Here is a 25,340-nt window from a genome sequence, read left to right as displayed (position 1 = left end):
ACCTTCTGCCTCCAACTTAACACCAGTACTCCGATGAAATCCGATTCCCATGATGGAGGATCTTGGCTCCCCTTCAACCACAGGAGAAGCTGAGTTCCAAAAGAAAACAAGAAGCATGGTCAGGAAAGAAAAATAAAATACCAGACTCAGATTGTTAATAAAATCACTTTCTACTTCTAAACATTGATAAGGGGACCATCATTCTGTAATGCTAAAAAAGGGTTCACCTAAGAATGAAATATATGGATGCAAAGCCAAATTAATATTATATATACCAGCAAAAGAATAGTCGGTGTGTCTCCCAACAGAAGAATTGGAGGGTGCTCCCGGGAAAACTTGAGAAGCAGGTGGACTAGAGAGGACCTGAGGGACCCCTGATTCACCAAGAAATTGCGTAGTTTTAGCACACGTAGTGGTAAAGAAAATTCATAATGAGAAAATAAAAGAAAAAAAGTTAAATCTTTCTAGTCTTGAAAATGGGATTTGAATTATGGTAAAGAACAACAGCCTCTATGATCTAGAATGTTCAGAATGAATATTATATACCTGAACAGGCAGCAATGTTAATTTGCACGTTGCAAAGAGCAGGCAGCTCCAGGGCTAAGGTGCGATTAATTGGGAAAGAGCCCAAGTTGGTGTCTTTGAGCAAGAGGCAAATGCAACCAGGCTGCTCTTGGTAGAGTTGGTTGAGGTTGTCACAGCAAGGTTGAACTGGTGTCTGAGCCATGCCTTGAACAAATGGGGCACATGGGGCCAGTGGTAGCAGCCTTGGAGTGCAATCAGTTACTGTTGGGTCAGTGGGGATGGGGGAATTTTGTGAGAGGATTGTGGGTGGAAGGGAAATGAGAAGAAGCAAAACTAGTGAAGTAATTGCAATGGTAGGAGGCTCAGAGTACAGAGAGGCCATGATGTGCTGTTTTGGATAGAAAATCTAGGGTTAGAAAGATGACTAAATAAGCTGAGAGTGCATTTTGAGTGTGAGTTGTTACATGCATGGTGTGTGTTCTACATGCTCTTCTTGTTCATTTCTTCTACCTAACTAGCTGTACATCAAATTCAAGATAATATATATGAGATATCTTGAAAGACTAGAAATTGGCATGTTTGAACCAATTGTCTTACTAGTGCAAGTTCCGAATGACATGATCATGCTAGCTGTTCTTACCATATCTGCATTTCATCTTCTTCCTTCAAAATGAAACTGGATTAGTAATGCCATTTATTACAATTCACAGCAATGCTTATAGGTAGAGAGTATCGCCCTATGCTATTTTTTTTTATTATTATGAGAATGTAAGTATAAATTAAGATTAAGGGATACCATACTGGAAAACCAGCAAGTTCAGATACATATACAAATTAGGAACAAGATCTCAAGCAAAAAGATATCAGGAATAGCCGGGTCATGCATACATAGACCAAATAACCAGACAGGAAAGAGAAACATATATTTTATACACAGAACATATAGGGAACAAGCTCGTTATACAGGGCCAAAACAAAAATGTGCAGGAAAGTTTTAAAAAGAAACCACATAGTGGAGGTGTCTAAGCTAACCCAACCAGCAGCGCAAGCCAACCAAAATCCATATCACCAGACTCCAAAGGAGCCAAAAGCAAAGTCGAGCAGCCTGGCTAGCAGAGACCACCAAGCTGATCAACAAAGACAGAGGGAACACATCAAATAGCAAACCACCTTCCAGTGAAAACCAGAGCATCCAGCAAACAGAGGATCGGGCGCTGGAAGAAGCACCCATCAGCATAAAACAACAAGAACGTCAGCAAACCATGTGACAAACAGACCAGAAGAGAAATAATAGACAAGTAGAAGAGACTCTCCCAACCATTCCCAGAACCCCAGAAAAAGAGTAGGAATCAGGAACAGATGAAGTTGCAGACATCCCAGACAAGCAGAGAAACATCATAGCTAGAAGCAGCGAGAAATATCCACAACAACAGGAGACACAAAAGCAGAAAAGAGGAAGACATTAAGTTTTCAAAGAGGCCAGAAAACAGATAACCAAATCCCATGTGAAGACATTCCAGAGCTCAGCCTAAAACACTATAAGCTAAGGGATTAGATTCATTGAATTACAAAATTGTGTAGAAGAGAATCTGAAACTTGCGGAGCAAATAATCAACAGATTTATTAGTATTGTCAAACACTCTTCTGTTCCGTTCTCCCCAGATCAGATACACAACCAAGGCTAGAGTAACTCTATGCATTCTTGACTACTGCTCCTTCCTGTTTGCATTAAGACCTTAGAGAGCACTATTCAGAGTAGCCATGCTCCTATTGATCTGCAACCAGGACTTAACCTTCCTCTAGAAAAGGGTAGTCCAATCACAAGCAAAGAAAAGGTGGTTGTAGTTTCATCATGTTGCCTACAGAGAGAACAAATGTTGTCAGACAAAGCAAGCCTTAGTCTGTCTTTTGTTTTCAGCCTTCAAAGCACAGCTAACCATAGGATGAAGCTGTGACGGGGCATTGATCATTGCTGCCAAATTACATGGCACCATTGAAAAGGGACACTCTTAAATCTGAAATGTTCATGAGCACTAGCAGAGAAGTATCCCAAATTATTCTGTGTAAGCATTGAAGCATACTAACTACTTCAACAATGCCACTATAATCACAAACCAGCTGATCTTTTAGGAGAAAAATAGACTTCCAGAGGGGAGAAGAAGTTTTCTGGAGCTTAGAAGTCCATAATATGTGAAGAGGTAAGTAGTAATGGTGAACCCATCGAATCCAAAGAGAATAAGTAGTAATACCCCCTATGCTATTTAATCATACTAGTTATACAAGGATAAAATATTTTATAGTCTAGATCTCATCCATTCGAATTACAAGTAAATTAATTTCGATCAAATCCAATACTGAATATTGAATTTTCAAAACAAAAAATATGCGGCACTAAGGTAATTGTAAATTAATGAAAGAAGAACAGAATTTGATGGAATATCAATTATTATTGATTGCATCATATATTTATACAAGAGTATATACAATCATTCTCATCTATTGGGAATCAAACACTTCCTCACAAATTCATTATCATATACACTTAGCATTACAATAGGGAACTCATGCATACAAGTTATCCATTACTAGTATATAGCTGAGAGAATTCCTAACACTCCCCCTTAAGTTGGAGAGTGGATATAATGCACTCCTAACTTGTCAATCATAGGAATGAAGACATCTTTTCCCAAAGGCTTGGTGAAGATGTCTGTCAATTGATGTTCAGAATGAACATGTCTTGTTATCACATAACCATCTTGGATTTTGTCCCTTATACAGTGGTAGTCCATCTCAGTATGTTGTGTGTGCTCATGAAAAACTAGGTTGGCTGCAATATATAATGCAACCTTGTTATCACAATGTAGCAAAGCAAGTTCATGATGTAAAAGTCCCAAATCCCTCAACAGACATAAGAGTCATGTCAACACACAACTTGCTCCGGTCATTGCACGATACTCTGCCTCTGCACAGGAGCGTGAGACTATTTTCTGTTGTTTTGATCTCTAGGATATCAATAAGGGTCCAAGGAACACACAATAACCCCTGATAGGCCTCTAAGTTAGTTGGCAACCTGCCTAATCTAAGTCTGAATAGGCTCTTAATCTGTAATTAGTGTGTGAAGGAAAGAACAATCTTTGATCAAGTGCCCCTTTCAGATATTGAACAACCCAAAGAGCAGCTTCCATATAAAGCTTTCAGGGTTGGTGTATAAATCTGCTCAAAACATGCACAACATAAGTAATATTTAGTCTTGAAATAGTCAAATAAATCAATCTACCAACCAATCTCCTAAAATGACCTGGATCTTTGAGCAAGTCGCTTTTGTCTGATAATTTTAAACCACGTTCCATAGGTGCATCAATAGGGCTATATCCAACAATCTTGCATCCTCAATAATTTCCAATGCATAATTACATTGAGAAATGAAAATTTTATTCTTAGAAGCTGAAAACTCTATACCAATGAAGTATTTTAAGGGGCCAAGATCTTTAAGGTGAAATTGACTATACAGAAATTCTTTTGTTAGAGTGATACTGTTGGGATCATTTCCAATAATCAAAATGTCATCAACGTATATTAAAAGGGCAGTGAAGGATTTATCTCGTTGTCTGGTGAACAAAGAGTGGTCGACCTGAGATTGTTTGAATCCAACAAAGCAAATGGCTTCAGAGAACTTGGTGAACCATTGGTGTGATCCTTGTTTCAGCCTGTATAAGGACTTATGGAGATGACACACCAAGTCTTCCTCCCCTTATTGAAGAAACCTTGGTGGCGGAGACATATAAATCTCCTTTGATAGATCACCATGAAGAAAGGCGTTGTGAACATTCAATTGATGGAGGGTCCAACCGCGAGCTACAGCCAAAGCAAGTAAGCAATGAACACATACAATTTCGAACGTCTACTTGAAACCAAAGTTTGTTCTCTTGATAGTTTTTTTATTTATTTAATTCAGCTTGATTGTTTAATTCTGCTATAGCGTAAATAACCTCAACCCCCCCTAAAATTGTATATCGTCTAGCATAAAAATCTGAACTAAATCTTCCTTGTGGGATCAACCCCTTGCTCTATATTATCTTATTTATTTAAGCTAGGGTAATTAGTTTGTATGACTGTGACATCGCAATAAATATTGGCGTCGTTGTTAGGGAAGTGATTTTAATTGATTTTTATGTTGTGATTGTTATTTATTTTGTTAAAAAAAAACAAAAAAGAAAAATAGTGTGCAGTACTGTTCTCTTCAGGTACTGTTCAAAATAGAATTGTTGGTGGAATTAGGCCTCGACAATTTGTTTCTTGAAGGAAAATGATATTTTGAACAAGACTAGTCGCCTTTGGCCACTAGTCCCACCCTAACGAGGTCAAATTCCATTGTTTTCTAAGGCTTTTAGGCATTATTTGTGTTTTATCGTTGAAGTTTTCATTACTTTAATTCTCTCATGTGGTTCATTTCTTTTTTAGTTTTCTTGATGATTTATATCTGTAACTCGATCTACTAACCAAAGATAAATGCAGGTAGACCTCGAAATAGAGAGCACTTTATGCAGGTTATGAAAGGAAGCTCGCGTCAACACCGTGGTTGTTGCACGACAATAGACACTCAAAGAGCTCGTTACTCCCAACATGAAGAACCAACCATTGTGCATAAACATCGACAATAATGCCAACTTCGAGCCCAAGTCTTGTTTTACACACTTACTACCAATATTTAATGGAGTTGCTAGAGAAGATCCTCATACTCATCTTAAGAAGTTCAAATGGTTAGCGTTGGCATGTAACCGCATGAAATTGATGAAGAATAGGTTAAGTTGAAAGCTTTTCCTTTCTTTTTAAAAGGGACAGTAACGAAATGGCTTTTCTCTATTCTCCCCAATTCCATTGGAAATTGGAATGACATGAAAGAGATTTTCCTTGAAACGTATTTCCCAACCTCTCGAGTTGCCAACATAAGAAAATAAATATGTGGGATTCAGCAATCTCATGGGGAGACACTCTCCTTGTATTGCCTTGTATTGCGAAAGATTTGAACAACCATGCATTCAATGCCCTCATCATCAAATACCTGATCAACTGCTCATTCAATATTTCTATGAAAGGCTGAGGCCTACTGACTACAGTATCATTGATGCGGTAAGTGGAGGGGCATTGGTAGATAAAACACCTAAGGTTGCACACCAATTGATTTCAAATATGGCAGCCAACTCGAAACAATTTAGCATGCGTGGAGATTCCCCAAGCAAATGAGTAAATGAGGTAACTATTGCTAACCTTGAGAATAAAGTTATTGATCTTACTTCTCTTATGTGTCCTTTGGCTTGGGGAATTATACATCAGGTGAAAGTTTGTAGCATATGCTAATTACAAGGACATGCTTCAGATATGTGCCCAACAATGTAAGAAGATTACATTGAACAAGCTAATGTAGTTGATGAAGCATTAAATGGATAACTCTAGTGTAAATATTATCCCTTTTCTAATACATATAATCCTAGATGGAGAGATCATTTGAACTTATGCTATGGGAACACGTCTCAACATGGGAATCAAGGCCGGCAGTTCCACCCCCATAGATTTCAGCCCTAACAGAATTATCAAGCTAGACAACCCCCTCCTGCATTTACAAACTCCAATGTTATGGGGTCATTGAATGATGATCTTTATGAGATGATGAAAACCTTAGCTTTTAACATAGTGACCTTGCAATAGAATGTCATGTCTTTTCAATAGAAAACAAAGTCAAGTATTCACAACTCAGAGAAGTAAATTGGGCAAGTAGCTTCAAGTGTAGGGAAATTAGAAGCACAAATGAATGGAAAATTGCCCTCCCAAGCATTGAATCCAAAAGAGAATGTTGGTGTGATCATGTTGCAAAGTGGGAATAACTTGAAAAGCAAAGGTTGAAACAAATTGAGATTAAGGAAGAAAACCAAATTGAGTATAAAGAAGAAACACCCTACTCCTCCACAAACTGAAACAATGACCAATACTCTGAAGGTAAGTCCTAACTCAATGAATTCCAATTTTCAGAAAATTCTCCCTTTTCCTTTAAGTTCTTCTAGGTCTAAGAAAGTGGATAAAGAGAAAGAGATTTTAGAGGTTTTTAAGAAAGTGGAACTCAACATTCTTTTGATTGATGCTATCAAGCAAATTCCTAAGTATGCCAAATTCTTGAAGGAGTTGTGTACTACCAAGAGAGCTTACAAGCTAAAAGGCTACGAAACGGTAAGTATAGGTGAAGTTGTATCTGCTATTATTCAAAAAAATCTACCTTTGAAGCAAAAAGACCTAGGTGTGTTTACTATCCCATGTGTTATTGGTAATGCTAGTTTGAAAAGGACCTTATGAGATTTAGGTACATCCATTAGTGTTATGCCTAAACATGTTTATGATTCTCTTAGTCTTGAGCCTTTAATTAAAACTAGTATTGTAATACAACTTGTGGATCATATTTTTATTTATCCACTTAGTGTGATAGAAGATGTCCTAGTCAAGATTGATAGTTTGATTATTCCATGTGACTTTTATATTCTTGATATGGAACATGATTCTTGTGATTCCTCAAACAACAACACTCCTATATTGTTTGGAAGACCATTCTTAAAAACAACCAATACTAAAATTGATTGTGTTAGGGATACTTTGTCTTGGGAAGTAGGAGATAAAGTGATTGAATTTAATTTGTATGATGCAATGAATTATCCTTACAACAATGTTTATTTCACTTGCTATGACCAAGTTGATAAGTGCGTGCAACAAGTTTTTGATTTGATTGTGAGGACAAATTAAGATTGGTTTTGAGTTATGGCTGTGATTTTACTAAGATAGAAGAGATGGAAAGGCATATATATGTTCCCCAAAACGTTCAAGAATCAGTCTTGGCTTTGCAAGCTTTGCAAACAACTCAATGTGGTAATGTCTTTATTTATTTAGTACTTTCACATAAAAGCTATTGCCATATATTTTATAGGCATCCTAGCTAGAATTAAAACCTTTGCCTGATAACTTAAAGTATGTATTAATTGGTGACAACAATACATTTCTTGTTATCATAGTCAAAGGTTTGATAAGTGCGTAATAGAAAAACCTTGTGAAGTTGTTGTGCAATCACAAAACAACCATTGGATGGACTTTAGCCAACATCAAAGGTATTAGTCCCTCGATGTGTATGCATCACATACTATTAGAGGACAATGCAAAACCAACAAGGGAAATGCAAAGGAGGTTGAACCCACCTATGATGGAGATAGTGAAAGCTGAAATTTTGAAACTATTAGATGCATGAATCATTTACCTTATCATGGATAGTAAATGGGTGACGCTAATCCATGTGATGCCCGAAACGACCGGAATCAAATTTGTAAAGAAAAAAAATGATGAACTCATTCCTACTTACATCTCAAGTTGTTGTAGAATGTGTGTTGATTATAAAGAGCTTAATCTTTCTATACAGAAGTGTCGATCACTTCCCATTACCATTTATAGACCAAATGCTTGAGCATCTAGCAAGTCTTTTTATTGCTTTCTTGATGGATATAATGGATATAATCAAATTGTTATTAATTATGAGGATCAATAAAACACTACATTTACATGTCCATTTGATATATATGCATATAGGAGAATGCCTTTTGGTCTCTGTAATGCATCCACAACTTTTCAAAGATGCATGATGAGTATTTTTTTTTACTATGTTGAAAAAATAATTGAGGTTTTCATGGATGATTTTCACAGTATATGGTGATTCTTTTGAAGTGTTTAGAAAGTTTATATTTAGTCTTGAAAAGATGCAATGAAACTAATCTTGTCTTGAATTATGAAAAGTGTTATTTCATGGTAGAACAATGAATAGTTCTTGGGCATGTTGTGTCTTCGCATGGATTAGAGGTTGATAAAGCTAAAATAGATGTTATCTCATCATTACCTTACCCCTCATACATGAGGGAAGTTTGTTCTTTTCTTGGTCATGCAGGTTTATATCGACGCTTTATCAAAGATTTCTCAAAGATTACAGCACCCTTATGCAAATTATTAGCCAAAGAAGTGGATTTTGTGTTTGATAAAGCATGTAAAGATGCCCATGATGAGCTTAAGAGGTGCGTCATATCTGCCCCTATCATACAACCACCAAATTAGAATGAACCTTTCGAGATAATGTGCGATGCTAATGGCTACATGGTAGGGGTTGTACTAGGGAAAAAAATAAGGAAGAATTTGCATGTTATCGCATATGCTTCTCACATGTTGGACGGAGCACAATGCAATTACCAAACAACTGAAAAGGAACTTTTTGCAGTGGTGTTTGCTCTAGAAAAATTCAAATCATATTTACTTGGTACAATATTCTTTTTTTTTTTTTTCTGACCATGCAGCTTTAAGGTATCTTTTGAAGAAAAAGGAGTCCAAACCAAGATTGATTAGGTGGATCTTGCTTTTACAAAATTTTGATCTTAAGATCAAAGACAAAAAGGGTGTCAAAAACCATGTGGCTGATCACTTGAAATAACTGAAGACCAAAGATATACAAACCAAAACAATAAGAGAGACATCCCCGACAAGCAGTTGTATGTGTTACATTCCTCTACAAGACCATGGTATGCTGGTTTGGTAAACTATTTAGTCACCAAAGAATTCCTTTTAGGTTTGTCTAAATCCCAAAAAGGCGAATTACGAGCTGATGCTAAATATTATTTTTGGGACACTCCTTATTTGTTGAAATTTTGTGTCGATCAAATAGTTAGAAGATGTGTCCACAAGATGAATTTCATTTCATTCTCACTTTTTATCATTCTCTTCTTGTGGTGGGCATTTTGGAGCAAAAAAATGGCCCACAAGGTACTTGAAAGTGGTCTCTATTGGCCTTCTACTTTTTAAGGATGCACATCACTTCTACAAATCATGTGAAAAATGTCAAAGAACATGTAATATCACTCATAAGAACCAAATGCCTTTAACGAATATTCTTGTAAGTGAAATTTTTTATGTTTGGGGTATTGATTTTATGGGTCCATTTTCTTCTTCTTTTGGTAATCTTTATATCCTTCTTTTTGTTGATTATGTGTCCAAATGGATTAAGGCAGACGCTACATGAACTAATGATGCTAAGGTTGTTTTAGATTTTGTCAAGACTTACATATTTGACAAGTTTGGAAACCCTAAAGCTATCATTAGTGATTGTGGCACTTATTTTTGCAATCGTTCAATGGAAGCATTATTATGCAAATACTATGTGACTCATCGGACTTCCATAACCTACCATCCTCAAACGAATGGCCAAGCTAAAATTTTAAATCGAGAAATCAAGTCCATTTTGGAGAAAACAGTGCAACCTAACTGGCAAGATTGGAGTTTGCAACTTAATGATGCATTTTAAGCTTATCGAGCTGCTTACAAATCACCTATAGGAATGTCATCGTATAGGATGATTTATGGAAAAGCATGCCATCAACCAATGGAGCTTGAACACAAAGCTTTTTGGGTCATTAAACAATGTAACTTGGATTATAATGTTGCTGGGATTGCAAGAAAGTTGCAATTGCAAGAGTTGAAAGAGATACGAAATCATGCCTATGAGAATGCAAGGATTTACAAAGAAAAGACCAAGAGTCTTCATGACCGAATGATTACAGGAAAGGAGTTTCATGTTGGAGACAAAGTCCTTTATCATTCATGTTTAAAACTTTTTCTTGGAAAGTTGTGCTTTCGTTGGATTGGGCCCTTTATTATTTCTAATGTTTTTTCTTTATTATGTAGTTGAAATTACAAGTTTAAAAATAAACAAAGCGCTCAAGGTCAATGGCCATCAATTGAAAACTTTATATGAAGGTTGGATGACAAAACTCATCGCTTCCGTGGGGTTAGCTGAACCAATCATGAGGCATGAGCATGTGATGTGTCAAGCCATTGACATAAAAATAAAAGTGTTTATTAGGAGGCAACTAAAAAAATCAAATTTATTTTCTTTTTCTCCTATCTTTTATTTTTCACATTTCACTTTCATTCTCTTATATTCCTTTTCTTTTATTTCAATATTGAGAAAATTTTGGTTTTCTTTGTTGTATTTTTTTGTAAAAAATCTAAGTTTTATCTTTTGAACCCCCATTGGTTTATGAGAGAATATGAGAATTAGTTGAAATAAATGAAAATATAAATCAAATGAATGAGAGTGCATGAAAGTTTTAAAGTTTAATTAGTCAAGGGATTGACTTTGAAAATATGTAATGTTGACTTTATAGTGTTGTTCCAATGCAAGCTTTTGAGTCTTTAACATTATTATTTTTTTTATTGTGCATTCTTTCAATGATATATATCTCTAGAACGTGCTTCATATCTTGTTGAGATTACATTCACATTACATGTGTACATGAATATGATAAAGGTAATAGGAATTTTAACCACTTGAGCCAAAAAAGCCAACCTAAAGCATATTATCCTTAGCGAGCCCCTTTTGTTTATCTTTTCTTTGCTTTACCCATATGTAAGCCTCAAATTTTTATATGTTTTTCTTTTCCCCTAGCTAAAGATTAATAGAGCATATACTTATTGATATCTCATGGGATTATGGTTGGAAAGTTGCCAAAAGTGAAAGAAACAAAAAAGAGAAAAAGAAAGGGAAAGGAAAAGAAAAGAAAAGTGTTTCATTGTGTTCTTGAAATTTCATGTTGACGGACCTTGAAATCAAAAGAAGTTGAGTATTGGTGCTTAAAGATGAAAAATTTGTATGCTTTGATGAGATATCTTGTTTCAAGAATTAATTTTTTAGAATGCTCTACTTCCTTTGGTTTTAGCCTTTTCTTTTCCTTTCTTTTACCTCACCTTAACCTTAGCCCTATTACAAAAAAAAAAAAAGTTAGACTTTTTGGTTCATGCATTACTTGTAATATTTAAGTAATGAAAATGAGATTTAAGAGCAAGCTTATGGTAAAACATATTCATTGATTGAATTTGAGAGATTCAAACACATAAGCACTAAACACGTGAGTGTTGGAGTGTATATAAATGAAAGGACCTATCACTTTGGCATGTCATAGATTTCATTTAAATCCCAATGATTAATTGAGTTTTGAAGTTCGCATGTAAACAAATTCATGGAAATTTATGTTTGATCCCTCTTGATTCTATTCTAGTTTATAATGCATATATTCTTGGACATTGATGAGAGATTAAGAATTTAGTCATAGTTATTTTATTTATGTAATTTAAGTTTGATTTTATCTCTCTATTCTCGAAGATGAGCAACAGCTAAGTGTGGGGCTATTTGATGCAACCATATTATTCGATAGTTTTACCTATATTTACCTAGTATTTTACCAACAATTTATATATAAAATACCTTGATATTCTTTGTTTTATGTTTTGAAGATGTTTTTTGCTGTAAGATTCAAAAGGAAGCAAATTGAAGATAATTGGCATATTTGACATCCAATCGATGTTTTGTTCAGAGCTTAAGCTCTAGAGGTCGAAATAAAGTGATCCCAGTGGCATTACCTTTCCATACATATATGGAAAGAAAAATAAAAAGAGAAAGAGAAAGAGCATGGAAATAGCAGCATTCAAAGACAAATCTCACATTGTACCAGTGTTGACCTTTGACCTTTCTAACTTGAATATCTTGAGCTAGAGAAATCCAGATGCAAACTCAATTTTTTTGTATTCTTAACTCGAAGACCTATCATCCTACCAATTATCAGCAGATAAAAAGCTCGTATGAGAGAGATATGAGTTTTATAAGAGGACATATAAAGTCTGTCAACAGACAGGTTTTGTAAGAAACAAGTCTAAAATACTTCCTAAAGCATCCAGATCAACATCGAAGTCTTTATTTCAGCAATTTAGCTCCTCTAAGTCTAAAGTCAAAGCTTGAAGATTTTATGTAAGGCTACTTCTCCTTTTTTAGGAAAATAGTTGTTGAAATACTTAAATGTAAATTGTCTACTTAGAAAAGGACTATTTTGTAGGAAAAGGGGATTAGGGTTTCCTATCAAATAAAAACAAAGAGATAAAGGAGGGGGGGGTGGCCAAAAAAGAGAAGAAAAACACATTTTTTCATCCAAAAACCCAAAACCATACATTCTTCTTTCCATTTGATTAGTTTTTCAATAGACATGCAAGGCTAAGCTCTTTTTCTTGATTGCAAGGACACAAAAACCTTTGGATTTCAAGAACTATAAGATTTATTTTACCTTTTCTTTTTAGTTTATATGACGAATATGTTTGTTTTCCTATGCTTATTTCTTATGATTGTTTTAATTGCTAGAGCGGACTCTAAATTATTATTATAAACAATCTATTGCTAAGTTTGCCATCCAAATCAGAGTTGTGGTATATAAACTTGTGAAGCAACTGGGTTTAATAATTGTAGCGGAGCTATGTTATTAATCTTAGGGAAAACATTCAATCAAATCAAACATGTATTGTAGACAGTTATGTGTCTAGATTAATCAACTTATCTAGTTCTTAAGGTTATCATTCAATTAAATTACTAGTATGGACACTATGGTTGTTTGATGGTTAGGGTTAGTTACACTGTGGATTGGTTAACTAACTAGCATTAAGAAAAGATAAATATTCAACATATAAATTTATGTATCATTTCAATTATTGATTTTGATTTTCATAGATGGATGTCTACTTGAAACCAGGTTTGTTCTCTTGATAGTTTTATGATTTATTTAATTTAGCTTGATTGTTTAATTTTGCTATAGCGTAGATAACCTCAACACCCTAAATTGCATATCGTCTAACATAGAAATATAAACCAAACCTTCCTTGTAGGATCAACCCCTTACTTGCTTTATACTATCTATTTAAGCTAGGGTAATTAATTTGTATGACCGCGACATCGCAACAATAACATTGAGACATGCATCACTTTAAAAAGAAAGGTCTTTCAGCTCATCAAAGTTGGATGGATCACTTTTGATGATGCACTTAATATGAATTGAAATCCTCTTCCCAACCATGCTCCGGGAAGTAGAAAAGTTAATGTTGTAGAGATAAGAAGGAAGGAAGCAAAAGTTATAAGGATAGCCATGAGTGAGTTATACAACTTGTTAAAGCTAACTCTCAAAACACTAATCACAAAAACAAGCCTAAGAAAATAATGGTGACTTCTGTCTATATCACCAACATAATGGGCATGTCATTGATTATTGTGAAGAATTCCACAGTGAAGTGTTAAGTAAGATGGCATAAGGATTGCTAATAATTGACACTTTTGAAGAAAATATGGAGGTATGGATGGCGGTTGGGAAAGTATGTTGATATCAACCAAGAATATGCCATTAAAATTGGTTTTAACCAAGCGGATGGTAGACAGAAAGGGAAATTATAATGTTTTCCCTTATTATTATGACCAATCCCATCCTACCAGAGTTTCTGCACCAATTTCCTTGCTGAAATTGAAAGGTTAACTATAAATGGGAGGTGTTTCACCCCTGAAGAATTAGAAAACCAGCAGAAAACTAAGGCAAATAATGCAATGAATTTAACCAAAAATTATGAGGCTAACAAACCAATGAGTGAGGAGGAAGTTACCGAGTTTCTGAAACTAATGAAGCATGGTGAGTACAGTGTGGTAGATCAGCTGAAAAAGACACCAACCATAATTTCCCTAATGTCTTTAATCCTAAGCTCAAAACTACACCGAAATGCACTCCAAAAAGACCTCAATAAAGCTTATATCCCTTAAGACATGAAACAAAACTCTATGTAACATTTAATAGGAAGAATCCAATTTGCCAATTACGTGTATTTCACTAAAGATGAACTTGATCTCGAGAGAACTAGGCATAACAAGCCATTATACATCACAGTGAAATGTAAAGATTGTGTTGTCCCCAAAGTACTTATACACAATAAGTCTTCTCTAAAAGTGTTACCAAAACATGTAATGGAACACCAAGGCCCATCATTGGAAGCATTGATGTTGATTTGGTTATTAGCTCGTAAGTGTTTCAAGTAACCATGCTAGTTATGGACATCCACCCTTCTTACAACATGTTATTAGAAAGTTCATAGATGCATATAATAGGTGTGGTAGCATCCTCCTTACACTAAAGGATCAATTTTATTATCAATGGTAACCATGATGTCTAAAAAGGTTATGACAATTATAAAGAATGTGGTTGTTCCGTATATTGAGGATGAAACAATATAGATGGTGACTTGCATATATTTGAAGTTCTAAATACTAAGTGGGTACTTGAAAACACCGTACAGAACACACCAAAACTTTCAGAAGCCGCAATCATGGCATCAAAATGCTTCCTAAACCATGGTTTGCCTTTTTAATATAACCCAATCACCACTATGCCTGAGAGGATAAACATTAGAAAGTTGAGAGCAATTGATCAAAGATTTGAGTTATGGTTCATGCTCGTGAGGAAGAACTTTGCAAGGGCAAAAAAAAATTAAAAAGAAAAAAGAATGGCCTGGATTAAAGGAAAGGAACCCGATGAGGAAGCATTGAAGATTCTGCATGCCTAGGAAAATTTCCCACAACCAATAAATATGATAAGAGCAGGATAAGAACTAAAGGATTTGGAGAGAAAAATTGTTAGTGATATAATCAAGTCAATTATCAACTCCCTCAAAGAGACTACTATAGAAAGTTTTTCAAGGAAGCTAGCTGAAGGAGAATAGTTGAATAATTGAGAGACTCAAAATATCATGATTGTTCTCCGAAAGTAATTTCATCTAAGAATGCTTATATCTAACATGCTTAGTTTATATATGCTTTTCATGAGTCTTTTCCTTCTTTGTTTTTGTTTTTACATGTTCACCCAATTGATAATCTTGGCTCAAGATATTAGTTTGGAGACCTTATATGAGTTTGAGTCACCCTTTCAATTTTAATAAGATCATGCATTTTTCTTCCATTTGTTGCCTTCACTTACTTACTTTTATTTTTTCATATAAAAACAATTTTCACTCTTAGAAAATTTGAAAGTAGAACCTCAATAAACATGCAAACTCATCACATTGAGAATAATTAGTCAAATCTTGATAAAAACACAATTGCTATGGATGAGGAAGAGTTTGGAGAGGAAGACATTAGAGAATTCTCTAATATAATTGAGTAGTATGAGAAGGCCTTAAAACCCATTGAAGAAAGATTAGAAATGGTGGATGTTTACACTAAGTGTGGGGAAAAAAAAAAAGGATTGAAGATTGGAATGCAGATTGTTCCCAAATAAAGAGATGGTTTGGTAGCTTTGTTGAAAGAGTTCTCTGATGTGTTTTCTTGGATATACGCCAATATGTCTAAACTAGATACTAGTATTGTGGTACACAGGTTGCCTCTAATAAAGGGGTGCAATCTTGCCCGACATCCTAATTAAGGTAAAAAAAAAAAGGGGGTGAAAGTTTTCTAGAAGTGGTCAAATACCCTCAATGGGTATCAAACATAGTAGCAGTGCCCAAGAAAGGTAATAAAATTAGGTATATATGGATTTTAGGGATTTGTGTAGAGCTAGCCTAAAAGATGACTTTCAATTCCCTCACATTGACATGTTTGTACACAATGCTGCCAAGAAATCCACTTACTCTTTCATGGATGGATTCTCAAGTTATAACCAAATCAAGATGTCCAAAGAAAACAAGGAAAAGACTACCATCGTTACCCTATGGAGAACTTTCTGGTACAAGGTAATGCCATTTGGTTTGAAAAATGCTGGAGTCATATATCAGTGAGCAATGGTAACACTTTTTCATGATATCATGCATAAAAGGATTGAAGTATACATTAATGATACGATAGCCAAAACCCAAATGGAAGAGGATTACGTGCAAATTTTAAGAAAACTCTTTGAGAGATTGAGGAAATATCAATTAAAGTTGAATCCAGCAAAATATACATTCAGGGTTAAATATGGGAAGTTATTCAAATTTGTGGTAAGTAATAGAGGAATCAAGGTAAACCCAAATAAAGTCAAAGACATCTAAGAAATGCCAGCACCCAATACCAATAAAGAAATAGAGGGATTTTTAGGGAGATTGAACTATATAGCATGTTTTGTCTTCCAGTTAACTATATGCAAACTGATCTTTAGGTTGTTAAGGAAGAATAACCTTGGAATTCAAAATAAAGATTGTCAAGAGGCTTTTGATAAGATTAAGCAATCAATACCTTTTGAACCCAACTTTACTAGTACCACCAATTCCTAGTAAACCCCCGATGCTATAGTTAACAATCAATTAACTAGATATATGTTGTATTAGGACAACACGATGATATTGGAAGAAAAAAACAAGTCATTTATTACATCAATAAGAAGTTCACTATTTGAGCTTTCATAATTTCTCCAGATGATAGAAAGTACCCTAACTCAATCTGTAAATTGTGAAAAAAAAATCAAGGCCGGATTAAATTAAAGGAAATAAACTAAACTAGAAAGAAGTGGGGGCAAAACAAATACACTTAAAGAAAATAGGGCCTAAATGCAAATAAGAATAATTATAAAGCATAAGTACTCCTCTTCTCACCAAAAACAGATCTGCAAATAACGTAAAGAAAGAAAAGAGGGAGTTTTTATATTCATTTTTACAAATCAAGATAGAAACACCAAAATTTCAAAAACCCATCCAAGATTAAGGGTTATGGGTAGAATAAACATCGGTGGGAAAGGGATTAACAAGAAGAGGGGAGGGGAGGGCCGGCTGTCATTAGAAAGAAAATGAGGGATCGAAACTTTGATTCGTACCGAGTAAGGTATTCTAAACCTGCTCTTATGAGTCATTTCAAGTTGATTATGAATTGATGCCTAGATGTTAATTTATAGATTTTAGTTCTTAGACTTGAATTGAGGAAAAAGTATGAGTTGCTAAATTAAAGAACTTCATGTGTTGTGTGTAAATGGAAAGGTTGACGAATCTGGACAGTTTCGTCTCTTGACTTTCAAAGAGATTTCGGGTAGGAGGATGAAGGAATTACGATCAGATTCTTCATAGAAATTGTAGTTTTGAATGTTGGCTAACTAATGAAATTGGTTTTGCTCAATTTGGAGTTATAGAACTCCAGCTATGGGTCACCAACTGAGACTGGTTCATGACAGACCCTATAGGGTAGTAGGTCTAGTTCGTTAATGAGAAATTTTGACTGTCTTAGAGGCAGAACTGGGTTCTCCTTCCTTCAGAGAACTTGTAGCCTCATATCTTAGCTTTCCAACAAGACTAATCTTACTTGAATTGGAGTTCTATCACTCTAGATATAGTTAAAATCTGAGGAGAGGTTGGACAGTGGACAATAACAGTTCAATATATAGACGGTAACAGTTCAAAAACGAGACAGTAACAGTTCAAAAATGAGACAGTAACAGTTCAATGTCTAGACAGTAATGATTCAAAAACGAGACAGTAAGAGTTCAAAAATGAGATATTGACAATTAAATGTCTAGACAGTAACGGTTGGATAGTAACAGTTCAATGTCTAGACAATAACAGTTCAAAAACGAGGTAGTAACAGTTCAGGATTTGAGCAGAAATAGTTCATATATATATATATATATATAAAAAGGAATGATAACTACAATTGCACAAAGAATGACAATATTAATGGGTGAAATAAAAAAAACATAAAATATTAAAAAAAATGACTGAAAGAAAGACTTATTGGTAGTTGATATGTTTATAATAAAACATATCCTTGAGTGAGAAGAATTTATGAGATAAACTTGTGAATTGCAAGAGGGACTAGAGGCGTGGTGCAACAGCAGCAATAGCAGTAGGGGAGTACGAGTAGAGCTTCTATTGCAGGTAGGTGAATCGCACCTGTACTTCCTAGTTAATTTCATGATTTATTTATATTACCAATGTGAAATATGAATTACTGAATGTATGGGTATTCAAGGTGAAAAGTTGTGTGAATTGTCAAATGATAAAATTATCACTGACAAAGGAAATATGAGAAGTGTGATTTGAGGCGTAAACAACTATACATTTAGTGTATGTTAGGATCTCGGGTAAGGGGATCGCCATGATTAGATTAGCATACATTTAGTGTATGTTAGTATCCCGGGTAAGAGGATCACCATGTATGGACTAGCATACATTCAGTGTATGTTAGGATCTCGGGTAAAGGGATCATCATGTATTGGCTAGCATACATTTAGTGTATATTAGGATCCTGGATAAGGGGATCACCTTACATCGACTCATATGGGGTGATGATGATGGTACTAGTGAAATTGGTATCGGTAATGTGATAGGCAAAAATAATCATGTTTGATCTCATAAAGTCTGGAATGAAAGTTGAAAGTGGCAGAGGGAACAATTTTTAATAGTTGATACGGAAGGGATTCTAATAAAAACTAGAAGTGAGAAGCGAATGAACTATGAATGCATTTTACTCTGTTAAAATTGTTAGATATTCATGTTGTTATATTTATTATAATATTCAACTTTCAATAATATGTATTTTATTTCAAGATTATCGCATGCATGACAGGAGTAGATCCTAGCTTATGTTCCCTTCTTGTAATCTAGGTTTTAAGGAGTATACCCTTGTATTTTATAAACATGAAAATGTTTGTATAACTTAATTTGTATAATTAATGTTTAAACTTGATTGAATGAATTTAACCATGTAGTTCATATAACCATACTTCATGCTTATGTAACTGTATTTATTTATTTTTATCTATCTATAATGATATTTTGTTATATAATGCATATTGTAAATATTGTGGTTGATAGGTGTGAGTATAAGTGCAAAAATTGAAACCCAGGATGATTGGGTCGGGAATTAAGTTATGAGATATTAGCTATTAAAAGTGTAAATAAATTCAAGTCCATAACTTGGGACCTTCTGGTATAGGGGGGAACTCCGTTGAAATTCTGGTAGATTTTAATACGAAGACCATATATATATATATATATATATATATATATACAACAAAAAAAATTATTATGTTTTTTTTATTGACATGAGATTGTCGTTTTATATCCCGGAATTGGGGATGTTACACAATCAAATTGCAATTCAGTTGCACTAATAATATAACTGAGTATAAAGCATGCACTTATGGCTTAGAGGCAATTGCAGAAATAAAAATAAAGAAGTTAAATGTCTGTAGAGACTCAATGCTGATAATCTTTCAAGTTAAAGGAGAATGACAAACTACAGATGAAAAGTTGAGGTCATATCAGAAATATCTTTCCAAACTAATAAAGGACTTTGATGATATAGAATTTATACATTTGGGAAAGGACAAAAACCAATTTGTTGATACTCTAATAACTTTGACCACTATGGATCAAATTGATTGTGAGGATCAAGTACAACCAGTATGTATAAGAATTTGAAATTTCCCTACTTGCTGCTACTTAGTAGAGGAAGAAATAGATGAGAAACCTTGATACTACGACGTAAAGAAATTTGTCCAGTATTGAGAATATCCCAAGGGGGCATCCAAGTTAGATTGAAAGACATTACAAAGAATAGCTATAAATTACTACTTGGATGGAGAATTTTTATATAAAAGGCGTTTGATGAGATTTTTCTAAGATGTCTAAATGAAAAAGAAACAAGGAAAACATTGTATGAAATACATGATGGAATTTGTTCTACACACATAAATGGACATATGATGACCAGAGAAATCTAGAGGGCTAGGTATTTTTGGATAACCATGGAGAGGGATTGCATAAATTACATGAGAAAGTGTCATAAATGCCCGGTAAATAAAGATAAAATCAATGTGTTACCTGTAATGACTCGGTTTTTTTTCACGGCCAAAAATCGTTGGAATTGTTTTTTAATCGTCTGCTTTCTGGATGTTTTTCACCATATCATTCTCTAGATTTATTATTGCATTTTGTTCATTAACAAGGCACAATTTATGTAGGATAACGTAAATCAACATTCTTATAGAACGGATTCTCAATACATGTGCCTATAATATTATATTTCCATACTCGTAGGTTTACATTACATCATATCGACATACTTATAAATTCACATTCTTGTTCAAATCTCGTTATCATCACAAGTTCATACAAGAGTGTCAACATACTCATAAATTCACATTCTTGTTCTAATCTCATTATCATCACAAGTTCATACAAGAGTGTTGAACAATAAGTTACACAACTAGTTCTTTCGTTATCCTAACCTCATGTAATTTCACAACATGACATCCTCATTAGATGAATACCTCAAATGTATATTCATATCCATCATATCAACTTATTCGTAAATTCACATCCATGTACCATTTCAATTTTTCATTACTAGTCTTTATAAAAGAGGTCGGATGACTAATTGAGTGATTAACACATCCATTCATATAGAACTCATATCACCTATAGCATATTAATATATAGTTCTTTTCAAAACATGTGAGCCACAAAATGAATTTCCTTACGCACTATGTTGGTATGATGTCCATGTTACAACACAAGGTAATTTCAAGCATTATAGGCAATTTCAGAGAACATAGTAAAGCAATACTAACGTTACATTTCATTCATGGACCAAAAGAGCATAATTCTTTCATTTGTCCTTGCTTATGTAAATACTACCGTTAATAATTCATCAATTATCAAGGCTAATTACATTACTCAAACTCGATCATTCATCTCTAATACCATTAGCCAAACTAATATTATTCTCTGTTCAAAATATAACAATCATAGTTCTTTCATATACTTAGTATATACAAAACGAAGTATACATGAACACATCAGCTCTTAAAACTAACTCATAACACTCAAATTTAATTATCCTCTTAGGATGCCATCAGTCAAAGCCAATCATTTATTCATCCTAGTCATCCACTTAGGATGCTATTAGCTGAAGCTAGTCATTATTCATCTCAATTAGCCATTTATAATGCCATTTACTGAAACTAATCATTTATTCATCTTGGTCATCCACTTAAGGTGCCATTAGTTGTAGCTAATCATTTGTTCATCTCGGTCATCCACTTAGGATGCTATTAGCCGAAGCTAGTCATTTATTCATCTTAATTAGCCATTTATGATGCCATTTACCGAAGCTAATCATTTATTCATCCTAGTCATCCACTTAGGGTGCCATTAGTTATAGCTAATCATTTGTTCATCCCGATCATCAACTTAGGATGCTATTAGCCGATGCTAGTCATTTATTCATTTTGATTTTCCATTTAGGATGCCATTTACCAAAGCTAATCATTTATTCATCCTGGTCATCCACTTAGGGTTTCATTAGCTAAAGCTAGTCATTTACTCACCCCATCCATCTACTTTGGATGATATTAGCCAAAGTAATCATTTGTTCATCCCGGCCATCCACTTATGATGCCATTAGCCAAAGCTAAGCAATCACTTGTTCTGGTCATCCATTCGGATATCATTAGCCGAAGCTAATCATTTGTTCATCTCAGTCATCCGATTTGGATGCCATTAACGGGAGCTAATCAATCATTTATATCGATCATCCATTTGAATGCCATTAGTTGAAGCTAGTTAATCATTTGTCCTGGTCATTCATTCAGATGCCATTAGTTAAAGCTAATCATTTATTCATCCCAGTCATCCACTTTTGATGCCATTAATCATAGCTAATCATTTGATCATCTTAATCATCCGCGTAGGATGCTATTAGCCGAAACCAATCGTCAACCAATCAAATGTTCCAGAGGCGGTTTGTGAAATCACTATAACATGGTAATATCCCTTGATTTGCTCATTCAAACGATTCATTACAATTTGACATTCACTACAACATAATAAAAGACCCTTCATGGTATTCGTACAAGTGTTCTGTAATAATTTAACATTCAGTAACATGATAATAGATCCTTTGTAATACACAAACAAACATTCTATAACAGTTTAGCATTCGGTATAACACAACAATACTCTTCGTATTATTCATCTAACCATTTATGACAATTAATGTTCAATACAATGCAAAAATAGATCCCTCGTAATACTCATATAACCATTCATGATAATTTCATTCAATATAATACAACGGTAGATCCTTCGTAAAACATTCATCATAATTACATTCAATATAACAAAATGATACATCCTTCGTAATACTCCAACAAACATTCGTCACAATTACATTCAATAAAAATACAATAGTATATCCTTCGTAATACTCATACTATCGTTCATCAGCAACCCAAATTCATAATAGCCCAATCAACTCATATTCGGTTTAACATTTTAGAACACAATAATATATCCACCTCAAAATGGGTCATTTTAGAACATTAACATTTTCGTCATTGTTTCAACATTCATCAAGAACTTGATCGACATTTCATAGTCGTTTCGACAATTATCAAGAATTTAATCAAACACTTCATCGTTGTTTCATCATTCAACAAGGATTTAATAAAATATCATCATAAGTAAATTATTTCAAAACATAAACATCATACAAGAAAAAGGTGGAAACTACCAGATCCATTTATGGGTTGTCCTTGTCCCGGTGATGGTTCGATCCCGGCCACACCATCTAAGACATCAATGGCTACAAATCAGTACATTTGCATTTTTAAATCACACTCATCACCATACTTATTTCAAGAGTCCATATATTCATATTCAAGTGTTCTACATTTTACACCATCATACAATGAAATTGTTACAAGCATTTAAGTCATTTCAGCACGGGGGGTCTATTGTAGAAAATCAGTAGCGAAATTGATTTGCTGCTGGCCACACAATTCGGCAACGAAAACTGATTCGTTGCAGGCCGTACAGTTTGGCAGCAATAATTGGTACACTACAGGCCGCACATTTCGAAAGCAAAAACTAGCTTACTATCAGCCGCACAATTCGGCAGCAAAAATGTTTCACTGCAGGCACCATAATTTCAGCAACAAATGTTACTTTGTTGCAGCCAACACGCTTTTGGAAGCGAATGCTAATTCGCTGTAGGCAACTCAATTTTGGCAGCAAATCACACTTTTGCTGGAGACAATACAACTTCGACAACGAACACAGATTCACTGCAAACAAACACAACTTAGGTAGCAAAACCTGATTCATTGTGGACAACATAATTCAGTAGGGAAAACCTGATTCATTGCATACAGCACAAATTCGACAGGGAACACTTAATTAAATGCGAACAACACAATTTGACAACGAACACCTGATTCTTTGCGCACAGCGAACACCTGATTCACTACGAATAACACAAATTAAGTAGCGAACACCTGGTTCGCTGAACACAACACAAATTCAGCAACAAACACCTGATTCGTTGCAAACAACACAAATTTGGCAAAGAACCACCTGATTCACTATGAACAACATAATTTAACACCGAACACTTGATTCATTATGGATAACACAAATTCAGCAATGAACACATGATTCGATGCGGATAACATAAATTTAGCAGCGAACACCTTATTCGTTGTGGAATACCTAATTTGGTAGCAAACACCTAATTTGCTGCCAATAACACAATTCATTCTTTGGATCCAGTAGAATCATACAATTTTAACATGAACACACATGCAAATTCAATTCCAGCACATATTTTGTCATTAGATTCCTATGTCAACTGTAACATGCTTTCGAGGCTACAAACACACATGTTTTTTGTGCTTAACATCCACCAACACATTTTCATACAAGTTCTTCAACCACATATGCAGAATTCATGACATTAACACATTTATAATTTTGATTTGGTTTCACATAAATAAGCAGCTATAACAAGATCATCATCTTTGCTTTTTATCCCTTTAATATATGTTATGCCAAACCCTCACCATAGTTGGCCACCTCTCTAAGTTTTTTGCATTCAAAATTATACATTTCATCTATTAAATGTTATGAAATTAGGTCCCTAATTCAACCCCATTTTCATCCCTCATCCTTGTCTAGCTTTCCTTAACAATCGGTGTGAGAATCTTAAGCTATTTACTTTAGGTTTTCTTCTCCCTTTTCAGTTTTAAGGCCCCTGATTAGTACTTAAAAGTGCATGTTTATCAAGGGTTTATATCATCATTTTGCACTTAAAGCATCAATAACTCCTTAATTAAAGCATGTTTTATAATAACAAGTCTAATATTATAAAATACCCTAATATATGGTAAATGTTCATCTTAAATGCAGGCATATCACATAAATCAAAGGATTGATTGATGAATTCAACTACTGAAATTTTGAAGATAAAGAAGGGTGAAGCTTAGAAAAGAGACGTTGGTGCAGTCTAAATTGGAACACTGTTCGGTAATTGGGTCATATCTCAAGTTGTAGATATCCAAATGATCTGAAATTTTTACAGAGATTTGATAAGACATAGGCCTACAACTTTCATTTGGACATCAAGATCTAAGAAGGTCGTTTTCAAGTCCAAATTATAGCAACAACAGAGAAGTCCGAATCTGTCCTACAGCCCAAACACTGTTCAGTGTTTGGCCCATATCTGAAGTTCTAGAAGTCCAAATCACCTCAACTTTTTTTTCCTGGAAAGCTGAGTCAATTTCCTACAACTTTCATGCTTTCAAGTGGACCCAGTTCTGATGCTAGCATTTTTGTTTTATTTAGACAATATGATAAGGATTTTCACTAAGTCAAAAGTTGGCCACCCACTCAACAATTAGTCATCAAATCAATAATTCCGAGTTTTGGCCTATAAAAGGAGGCATTTGCCATGTATTTTTTGTAATTCTTAAGTTTTGCTTTCATTAATTTCTTGTTTATGCTTTTCATTTCCTTTCCTTTCCTTAGTTAACTTGTATTTTATTTATGTTCTTGTTTTGTTTATTTATGTTTTTCTTCTTCATTATGTTTAGCTAAGTTTATTATGTCAAGGTGAAAAGGTTACACTAATGGTGTAAGAACAAGTATGGTGTAAACTC

At 34.3% G+C, this 25,340-nt stretch overlaps 1 pseudogene; it reads right to left on the bottom strand.

The window, feature by feature from the left end:
- The window catches only part of LOC140954631 (uncharacterized), an 86,614-nt pseudogene that overhangs the window by 16,428 nt on the left and 44,846 nt on the right, over positions 1–25,340 (bottom strand).

This window comes from Populus alba, chromosome 15 (genome assembly GCF_005239225.2).
Source record: "Populus alba chromosome 15, ASM523922v2, whole genome shotgun sequence".
NCBI classification, from domain to species: Eukaryota; Viridiplantae; Streptophyta; class Magnoliopsida; order Malpighiales; family Salicaceae; genus Populus; species Populus alba.
Note: the sequence above shows the minus strand (reverse complement) of the source record. Positions and strands in the feature narration are given on the sequence as shown.